This window comes from Rattus norvegicus, chromosome 4, assembly GCF_021556685.1.
Source record: "Rattus norvegicus strain SHRSP/BbbUtx chromosome 4, alternate assembly SHRSP_T2T, whole genome shotgun sequence".
Taxonomy (NCBI): Eukaryota; Metazoa; Chordata; class Mammalia; order Rodentia; family Muridae; genus Rattus; species Rattus norvegicus.
In genome coordinates, this window is record NC_141537.1 from 173,721,716 (window position 1) to 173,732,558 (window position 10,843).

Here is a 10,843-nt window from a genome sequence, read left to right on the forward strand (position 1 = left end):
GTTTTAGTTAGGGTTTTACTGCTGTGAACAGACACCATGACCAAGGCAACTCTTATAAGGACAACACTTAATTGGGACTAGCTTACAGTTTCAGAAGTTCATTATCATCAAGGCAGGAATATGGCATCACCCAGGCAGACATGGTATAGGAGGAGCAGAGAGTTCTACATCTTCATCTGAAGGCTGCTAGGAGAATACTGGCTTCCAGGCAGCAAGGATGAGGGTCTTAATGCCCACACTAACAATGATACACCTACTACAACAAGGCCATACCTAGTCCAACAAGGCCATACTTTCTAATAGTGTCACTCCATGGGCCAAGCATCACACTAAATTTTAATAATTTAAGTAACTTTAGAACTCTCTGTGGGATGTGGAAGAATCTTGTATAGTGCTGTCTGTATATGAGGTGTCTTCTGGCCTTTGAACTTACGTGCTCCCAGGAGTCGTTTACCTGCACAAGAACTGCCTGTGATGAAATCAGCCCAAATTCCCATCTAGATATGAGAAGTGCTTTCTAGGCTCCACCCCACACTGAGCAGGTATTGGCTGTAAAAGTTGTCAGGGAAGGGTGAACGGTTGTTTTTCAGGGGATACTGTTAAGTCTCCATGGACCCTTTTCTGTACACATATGGGTATCATTAATTGGTTTATCAAAAACTCCCATGGAATCATCAGAGAGTCATGAATATATTTCATTTATGTATGTATAAAATTCTCATGAATTAAGAGAAAATATTTTCAAAAAATAAAAAAAGTACAAGGCATTAAAAATTTTAAATTTACCTTTGAAATCTGGCTTCAAATAGTAAATAAAAAAGTTTAAGATGTAAATAATAGGCTGTTAAATAACAGATTAATTTTACGTTACTCTTAGGATTATGTAAAATGAAGTAGCTAGCCCAGAGTCACAGATATACAATGTTCAACAGTTTCATAAAAATATTTGTCCTCTCTCCAAAGATCTTCTAGATCAGTGCTTCTGTTATTTCCTAGAGGAATTTTTAGAAGCTAGTTTTCTGTTTTCTGTAGACAGCTATGAGCAGACCAGTGTTTGTGTACAAGCTGACATGTTATCTCACTACAGTTTGAATGTTGGTGAAAGCTACAATTCTCTTGGGTCAGAGACAGAGAATAGCTTACAGCTCATGGTACTTAAGCTGGCCGGACTTTCTGCTGATTTTCACTCTGAATCCCTGAGTCATGATACCCAAAGGACAAATAGCAGAGGGCCTGTAGACAACATCTCCATGTAAGAGAAAACTTCAAGAAAAGTGATTTTTCATACAACATAAACCTTTTATATGGTACCCTGAATATTCTTAGCTCCAGAGGGAGGTACTAACTCTATGTCCCAAGACTAAATAAACCCCTTTCCTGCCACATCGGGTCTATCTTTCCCCATGACTGTTCACTATACAATTACACTGGCAAAGAGCATCCATTAGTCAATACAGAAACAAAGGTGCATGTAGAATTCTCTTAGAATTCACTAGACCAGAGGAGTGCAAGTCACTCTGTGGACAAACATTCATCTCCTCTGCTTTGTTATTTAGAGAAAAAAATCATTAGAAAAATATCAATAAATTTCCTACCTATTATTATGGTATATGTTGCATATTTAGAACAGGCCCTCATATGAAGGACTTTATTGCCTAATGATTGAAAATTCCCATCATGGGACATGTGCATGGTTTTAGTGGACTCTTTTTTTGCAAAGTTGGCTTACATCCCTGGAGATTGAGTCAATTACAACACATACGAGAATCCTTAAGCCTGATACCATATTTAGATAGCAATCATTTCTTTTTAAAGAAGAGTTGATTTAATGAGTTTTGTCGCACCTGCCAATCAGTTCCAACCACTAGCCAATTAGGTAGCAAGCCAATGTATCAAGATAAAAAAAAAATAATGATGATCAACTTGATTTGAGTGACTTGATTTTACTCTCATCTCTTTCATTAAACACGTTTTAAGTATTATAATTAGTCAAATAACCAACTTTTGCCACATTTCTTCTGCTCAAATGATGAAGAATCACTAGGATAAGTAAGGGCAGTGAGCTAAAACATGGATTTTTTTTTTTGAAGACAGACAGTCTTGAATTTGATTCTCGGTTCGCAAGAAATAGTAACATGACAGTTAGGAATCTATTACTGGCTTTTCTGAAGGAATGGTTTTCTTTCAATGGTTGCTCTGTGAGAGGAACTTAAAAGGGCTTAAATAATATTTTTAAAGTGCTCCATATGTTAGTGAGAGCTGAGAAGCTCTCCATTTTCTTCTTTAACTATGCATTGCTGTTTTTCATCTTTATTTGACCTCAGCTTCTTGTTTACTAGGTAATATCACAGACCTGCGGGCTCTGAGCTGGACTTTGAACTGTGTGCAAAGCCATTGATGCTACTGTGGTCGCTTAGGAGAAGCACTGATCATCAGGATAGTCCTGCAAGTTGTTTGTTACACACCAAACACGGGAGTGCACATATATAAACCAGTGAGGAGAGAAAGCAAGAAGGTAAGGAGAAAAGGGAAACAAAGCTTTAGTGTTACAAAATACAACACGAATCATCTAGATGGAACAAAAGTCAGGGTGTGAAACAATGAGAGTGGGGGGTGAAGAAAGCAGGTGTATCTCCTTCCTACTGAGACAGGGGAAGATATAGATAGACATAGATATAGATAGATAGATAATAGATAGATAGATAGATAGATAGATAGATAGAATATAGATATAGATAGAATATAGATAAAGATATAGATATCACCAAACTGAAATAAAGTCTTTTATCTGCTTACTCCCTAGGTGACCTTTCAATGAGGACTTTCAGCGAGGGAATTTTACCACTTAAAAGCAAATAATAAGGATGGGATGGCATAGTACCTAAAATGATGTGAAGGGTTAAATAATTATATCATTTGTTATACTCAGTGATTCATGCAGCCCAGGTTAAACTTGAATTTTCTATGTAGTCAAGATGGCCTTGAATGCCTGGCCTTCCTGCCTCCAACTCACACAGCTGGATTTGCAGACTGGGTCCACACCTGGATTCTGAGGTCCATGGGATGGATCCCAGGACTCTGTGCAGGATGAGTGAGCTCTAATAATCGAGCTGCATCTCTGACTCCATCCCTCGATGTTTCTAAATGTAAATTTAATACTGGAGTCCATACTACTTCCAGAAGTTAAAAATATTATAAAAGAAAATATATTTACCACATGTGCTTTAATAAGTTCTTGAAAACTGTATTATGGGTTATGTTTGCTGCTTAAAGACGTTTCTCAGCATTGTTGGTAATGAGGTGTCATATTTTTCATGTAAAATAACACTTTTATTCAACCATAGTAAAAGTAACATAATGCTAGACCAATATTCAGACAAGCTTTATGTCATTCAATTAGTAAATTGCAAACTCAATACTGTTGCCAGTCGCCGTCATTGTGGAAACATTCATATCAAGTCAAAGCTATACAGAAAGTTTGTTTGGATCCTTAAACAAACAAGGAGTGTAGAGCATTGACAATATGACCAAATGCAAATGAGAAATTATTTGGACACTAAGAAGGAAAGCAAAGGAAATCTGTAAATAGGATTAATTTGTAAAGATTATATACTGTACAGTTGTCTTACAGTTGAGTTACAGAATTAAAAAACAAATCAGCTCCTCCAGTCCTTTCTCCAACTCCTCCATTGGGGTACCTTTGCTCAGTCTGATGGTTAGCTACAAGCATTCTCATCTGTATCAGTAGAGCTCAAGCAGAGCCTCTCAGGAAACATCCATATCAAGCTCCTGTCAGCATGAACTTCTTGACATCAGCAATAATGACTGGGTTCGGTGGCTGCATATGGGATGGATCCCCAGGTGAGGCAGTCTCTGGATGGCCTTTCCTTCAGTCTCTGCTCCATTCTTTGTCCCTGTATTTCCTCCCATGAGTATTTTGTTCCCACTTCTAGGAAGGACTAAAGCATCCACATTTTAATCTTCCTTCTTCTTGAGTGTCATGTGGACTGTGAATTGTATCTTGGGTATTCCAAGCTTTTAGGCTGATATCCACTTTTCAGTGAGTGCATACTATGTGTTTTCTTTTGTGACTGGGTTACCTAACTTAGGATGATATTTTCTAGTTCCATCCATTAGCCCGTAGGAAGAACAACAATATCTTCTCACTAGACCCCACAGGGCTTCCAGGGACTAAATCACCAACCAAGCAGTACACATGGAGGGACCCATAACTCAAGCTGCATATGTAGCAGAGGATGGCATTGTCTGTCATCAATAGGAGAAGTTCTTGGTCCTGCGAAGGCTCATTTCCCCAGTGTAGAGGAATGCCAGGGTTTTTAGGCGGGAGTGGGTTATTGGGAGGGGGAGCATCCTCATAGAAGTAGGGGTAGGGGGAATGGGAGAGGGGAGAACCAGGAAAGGGGATAACATTTGAAATGTAAATACATAAAATGTCCATTAAAAAATCACATTAGGGGGCTGAGTTGGTTAAGAGAACAAATTGTTCCTCCAGAGGACACTGTAAATTCTTGGTATCTACAGTGGTTATGGATTTGACACGATCTCATGGCATCTACACTTCTATAGTAACTATAACCATGTGCCCTTACCCTGCACAGCCATGCACATACATATACACATGATTAAAAACAAACCAATCTTGGAGGCTGGTGAAGAGAGGTCTCAGCACTTTAGAGAACCTTAGATCACCAGCATCATCTGGTAGTCTGTTAGAGGGGTTAGGAAATATTGAGTAAATAGGCCTGTGCTTTCATAAGTATCACACGCAGTTAAAATTGTTGATTTTATTTGCCTGTAGAAGAAATCACTACTTACAACTTACAAGCTCATTTGCATAGCAAGAGAAATAGAAAGTTACAGTTTAACTATTTCCAAAGTTGGGATCTATTTTTTATTTTTATTTTATTTTTATTTTTACTTTTGTTTTGAAGCATGTTCTTTCTATGTAGCTTCAGCTCATCTGTATCCATTATGACTTAAAACTTAAAAGATTTTCCATTCTCTGACTGTACCTAATAGGGTACATAGTCATGTGCCAGTAAGCCTGGCTAGAATTTCCTTCATAAAAATTTCATTGCATTAGGAAAGAATATACTGATTAACTCGACCTGTGACAGTGTTGATGGCATAATTAGGAACTGGGATATAGTTTAATAATAAAAAGCTTGCCTAATATGTACAAGACCCTACATTAAATTTTCCATACCATATGTACAAATGCTTGCTCACAAAACAAGCATTGTGTCATATCAAATAAGCTATATAAAATACTTTAAATACATTATTGCATTTAGTCTTTATGTTGACTCTGTGAAGAAGAATATCTTGGGTAAGAATTTATAATCTAGTACTGGAGAGATAGCTCAGTGAGTAAAAGACTTGTTACATAATCATAATAACCCATCGTAAAAATATTAGAGGTCTTTAGATGCCAGATGCCACATCCCACATCTATAGTCTCATTATTTCTACAAGGAGAAGAGAGACAAAGGTAGAAGCCCCCTCCTCAAAACTCATGAATCACTGACTAAGAGGCACTATGTCAGTGTGGAATAGAAGGGCCTGCAAGAATGGTTTTCCACTAATCTTGTCATACATATGAGTGTACATGTATAAATGTCTCACATAATGGGGGGAATGAGAGAGAGAGAGAGAGAGAGAGAGAGAGAGAGAGAGAGAGAAACAGAGAGGGAGAAACAGAGAGAGAGAAACAGAGGGAGAGAAACAGAGAGAGAGAAACAGAGAGAGAAACAGAGAGAGAGAGAGAAACAGAGAGAGAAACAGAAACAGAGAAACAGAGTTACAGAGAGAGATTGAATTATTGTCTAGAAGTTTCACTATAAATTCAAATCCTCTTTTCTACTTACTAACCATAAGAATTTAGGTAGCTTGCTAAAACTCTTTTACCTTAGCCCATTTTTAATATATTGGCTGGATTTTGCTTTTAAGAGTTTTATTAACAGCTATAGCATGTAGAGCCAATGATATGTTGCATGAGGTAACACAGTACAGTTTATATATGAATACTAGGTATGGGCAAGTTGTTTCCCTATGGGAGTACACAGGGATGGAGATAGCTCAATGCTGAAGAAAACATACTACTCTTCCAAAGGAACTGGTTTGGTTATTAGCACCCAGGTCAGAGAGGAGCTCGCATTCTTCTGTAACTCTATGCACACACATAATTCTCCCTCGCCATCCTTTATCCCTTCCTTTCAGAAAACAGCAGAGATGTCCCAAAAATATCACCCAGACTTGGTGCAAGAAGACTAATGATTTTTAAGAAAATATTTGAGGATGTATAATAAAGAATTGAGACATATCTCGACAAATTTAAGAAACAAACCACATTAATATTATGCTAATTTCAGAGGGGTTCAAATATAAACTAATGTGAAAAATTATATCTGTCAGCCATAACAATAGTTGTATTAATTTTAAGGATATTAAAACTTCAAAACTATACCACTGACAGTCAATGAAAGATGGTTAATAGTAGATCTAAGTTTTAATATTTTACTGCTCAATCTGATTTCAGAGTATGTGAGAGTCACCATGAACAAGTGTTCCTAAGAACACACAATCCTATAATTAGACACACTATTTCTACTCCAGCAGTCACAGCCAGTATTGAGTTACTCGCTGTTCCTGAGTTACCAACTAGCTATTCTTTTAGGAGTACAATTTCTACACATGGCCAGGATTAGGTAGCAACAGTGTGTGAGAGTCACCTCATGTCCTTAGAGGAAAGAGAAAGAGTCTGGTGTATCAACACCCATTTTCCCTTTACATACTACCAGGGAAGAGATTGATTACTCCTGTTGATGCAGTTAGGTGTGTCACTTAAACAAGCACTGTTCCTTAATGAAGGAACCTTGTAAGCAGTAGGCTGGAACTTTCTTGTCGAGTGGCAGAGCACACACATCAAGCACAAGTTTGTCACACTCATAATTTCATCATTTCCCTAAAGATATTTCAAAGTCAGGAAGAATTGTATCTGTTTAAGAATGTGATTGTAATATTTGAATCTCAGATTCAGTTAGGGCACAGAAAACATTAATATCACTAAAAGTCATATACATTTAATCTAAGAGCAGGGGCTACAATTGCATTAACCTACTCTCAGTTTGAAGTACAGTTTATACATACATTTACATACATAAGTTGACTTGAGTTCATCAATGATATATACATACATATACACATACAGATATAGACATATATATTTACACAAGCATATACATATATACAAACACACATACACATATACACATATACATATATGAATTCAAGTCAATTTATCAATAATTTTAAAACCTTTTTATTGATTCTTGTGAATTTCACGTCATGCACACCAGTTCTGCTCATACTCACTCTTTTGCTTTGCAACCTCCCACCAAAATAAGACACAAACAACAATAACAGCAACAACAACACGAAGCTTAAAAAGACCCATCATCCCACACCCGCGGATCCCGGCCCGCAGCAGCTCTCTGCTCCCAAACCCCGTGGGAGAGAGACCTCACCGCCTGATCAGGTGGGGACTCCTGAGGCTGCAGAGCAGAGGAGACCACCAACACTGCCCACCCCTGCCCACATCCCTGGCCCAAGAGGCAACTGTATAAGGCCTCTGGGTTCCCGTAGGGGAGGGCCCAGGAGCGGCAGGACCCCTGCCTGAGACACCGCCGGAACCTGAAGGAAACAGACCGGATAAACAGTTCTCTGCACCCAAATCCCGTGGGAGGGAGAGCTGAACCTTCAGAGAGGCAGACACGCCTGGGAAACCAGAAGAGACTGCACTCTGTGCACATCCAGACGCCAGAGGAAAACACCAAACGTCATCTGGAACCCTGGTGCACGGAGGCTCCCAGAAAGAGCGGCACAGATCTTCCGGGTTGCTGCCGCCACGGAGAGGACTTAGGCAGTACCCCATGAGCAAACTTGAGCCTTGGAACCACAGGTAGGACTAACTTTTCCCCTGCAAGAAACCTGCCTGGTGAACTCAAGACACAGGCCCACAGGAACAGCTGAAGACCTGTAGAGAGGAAAAACTACACGTCCGAAAGCAGAACACTCTGTCCCCATAACTGGCTGAAAGAAAACAGGAAAACAGGTCTACAGCACTCCTGACACACAGGCTTATAGGACAATCTAGCCACTGTCAGAAATAGCAGAACAAAGTAACACTAGAGATAATCTGATGGCGAGAGGCAAGCACAGGAACCCAAGCAACAGAAACCAAGACTACATGGCATCACCGGAGCCCAATTCTCCCACCAAAATAAACATGGAATATCCAAACACAGCAGAAAAGCAAGATCTAGTTTCAAAATCGTATTTGATCATGATGCTGGAGGACTTCAAGAAAGACGTGGAGAACTCCCTTAGAGAACAAGTAGAAGCCTACAGAGAGGAATCGCAAAAATGCCTGAAAGAATTCCAGGAAAACATAAATAAACAAGTAGAAACCCATAGAGAGGAGACACAAAAATCCCTGAAAGAATTCCAGGAAAACACAATCAAACAGTTGAAGGAATTAAAAATGGAAATTGAAGCAATCAAGAAAGAACACATGGAAACAACCCTGGACATAGAAAATCAAAAGAAAAGACAAGGAGCTATAGATACAAGCTTCACCAACAGAATACAAGAGATGGAAGAGAGAATCTCAGGAGCAGACGATTCCATAGAAATCATTGACTCAACTGTCAAAGATAATGTAAAGCAGAAAAAGCTACTGGGCCAAAACATACAGGAAATCCAGGACTCAATGAGAAGATCAAACCTAAGGATAATAGGTATAGAAGAGAGTGAAGACTCCCAGCTCAAAGGACCAGTAAATATCTTCAACAAAATCATAGAAGAAAACTTCCCTAACCTAAAAAAAGAGATACCCATAGGCATACAAGAAGCCTACAGAACTCCAAATAGATTGGACCAGAAAAGAAACACCTCCCGTCACATAATAGTCAAAACACCAAACGCACAAAATAAAGAAAGAATATTAAAAGCAGTAAGGGAAAAAGGTCAAGTAACATATAAAGGCAGACCTATCAGAATCACACCAGACTTTTCGCCAGAAACTATGAAGGCCAGAAGATCCTGGACAGATGTCATACAGACCCTAAGAGAACACAAATGCCAGCCCAGGTTACTGTATCCTGCAAAACTCTCAATTAACATAGATGGAGAAACCAAGATATTCCATGACAAAAACAAATTTACACAATATCTTTCTACAAATCCAGCACTACAAAGGATAATAAATGGTAAAGCCCAACATAAGGAGGCAAGCTATACCCTAGAAGAAGCAAGAAACTAATCATCTTGGCAACAAAACAAAGAGAAGAAAAGCACACAAACATAACCTCACATCCAAATATGAATATAACAGGAAGCAATAATCATTATTCCTTAATATCTCCCAACATCAATGGCCTCAACTCCCCAATAAAAAGACATAGATTAACAAACTGGATACGCAATGAGGACCCTGCATTCTGCTGCCTACAGGAAACACACCTCAGAGACAAAGACAGACACTACCTCAGAGTGAAAGGCTGGAAAACAACTTTCTAAGCAAATGGTCAGAAGAAGCAAGCTGGAGTAGCCATTCTAATATCAAATAAAATCAATTTTCAATTAAAAGTCATCAAAAAAGATAAGGAAGGACACTTCATATTCATCAAAGGAAAAATCCACCAAGATGAACTCTCAATCCTCATCTTCGGTTGGTTTATATACAAGAGTGCAATTTCTAGGCTTGAAAGTAAAATGATGCTATCTGGTGCTGGATAGAGGAGCCCTATTTTTTATTATGGCAGCTTGCTATTTTTGTAACATGGTGATTTGGTTGAACAAAATAAAGTACAGTAGTAACTGAAAAAAAAATGACCCATCATACTGTGGAAACTATAGTATGTCACAGTGTGTCTCAAGGTACCTCTGTGCATACATTTCCATTTGCAAATGTTCATTGCAATGAGACATTGATCTGGTTCAAGATCCCTAGCTGCTGTGACACCATCAATATTGGATCCTCATCATGACTGCTTTGGGTTATCCGGTGTCATAAAGATCTTGCCTCTTTCAAACAGCAGTACTGGCCTTTCTATGCATCTCGACTGTTACCAGACAATACAGATTTGGGGTGGGCCAACTCAGAACCCTGGATCTGGGCCTGGGTAATAGACTGAACTGGCCAATGAGCAGGCTCTCCCATATCCACACCACCAGGGCATACTCTCCAGCTGTGTTCAAACTATACCACCCAAAGCTACCATCAGCTGGAAGCAGGGTCAGCTCTCCTGTCTCAAGAATGTGTGTGTGTGTGTGTATTCAGATGTGCACAAAATAACATATCTAGTGAAACTTTTCCAAAGCTAATAAAATATTTTAATATTTAGTTATATTATTTATAAGAGAGTGATCATAACATTGAATGCGAGGTAAATGCTATTTAAAAAAAAAAAAGAGAACCTGGAACCAAATAATAGCAAAATGGAAAACTTTTGGTGAAATTATTTAGCAGACTCTCAAGCTTATCCTGTGGAAAGAATTTGCAGGGAGAGAAATGTTGGCTTGAAGCTATAATGGGTTTTACTAAATTATTCAAAAACCCTTTATTTTTTGTAAGTGGTTATACCTTTCCCAGTTGTTCTTCTTACTGTCAGCACCGGCTTCTCTCATGACATAAGACAGTATTTCCATCATTCAGTGATGACTTTACTTTTCATTCTCACAATTTCATGCTCACTTCAGTGTGGCTTCAACCTGCCAGGTGTGAAAATTCTCCTTTCTTTTTTTAAAAAAAGATTTATTT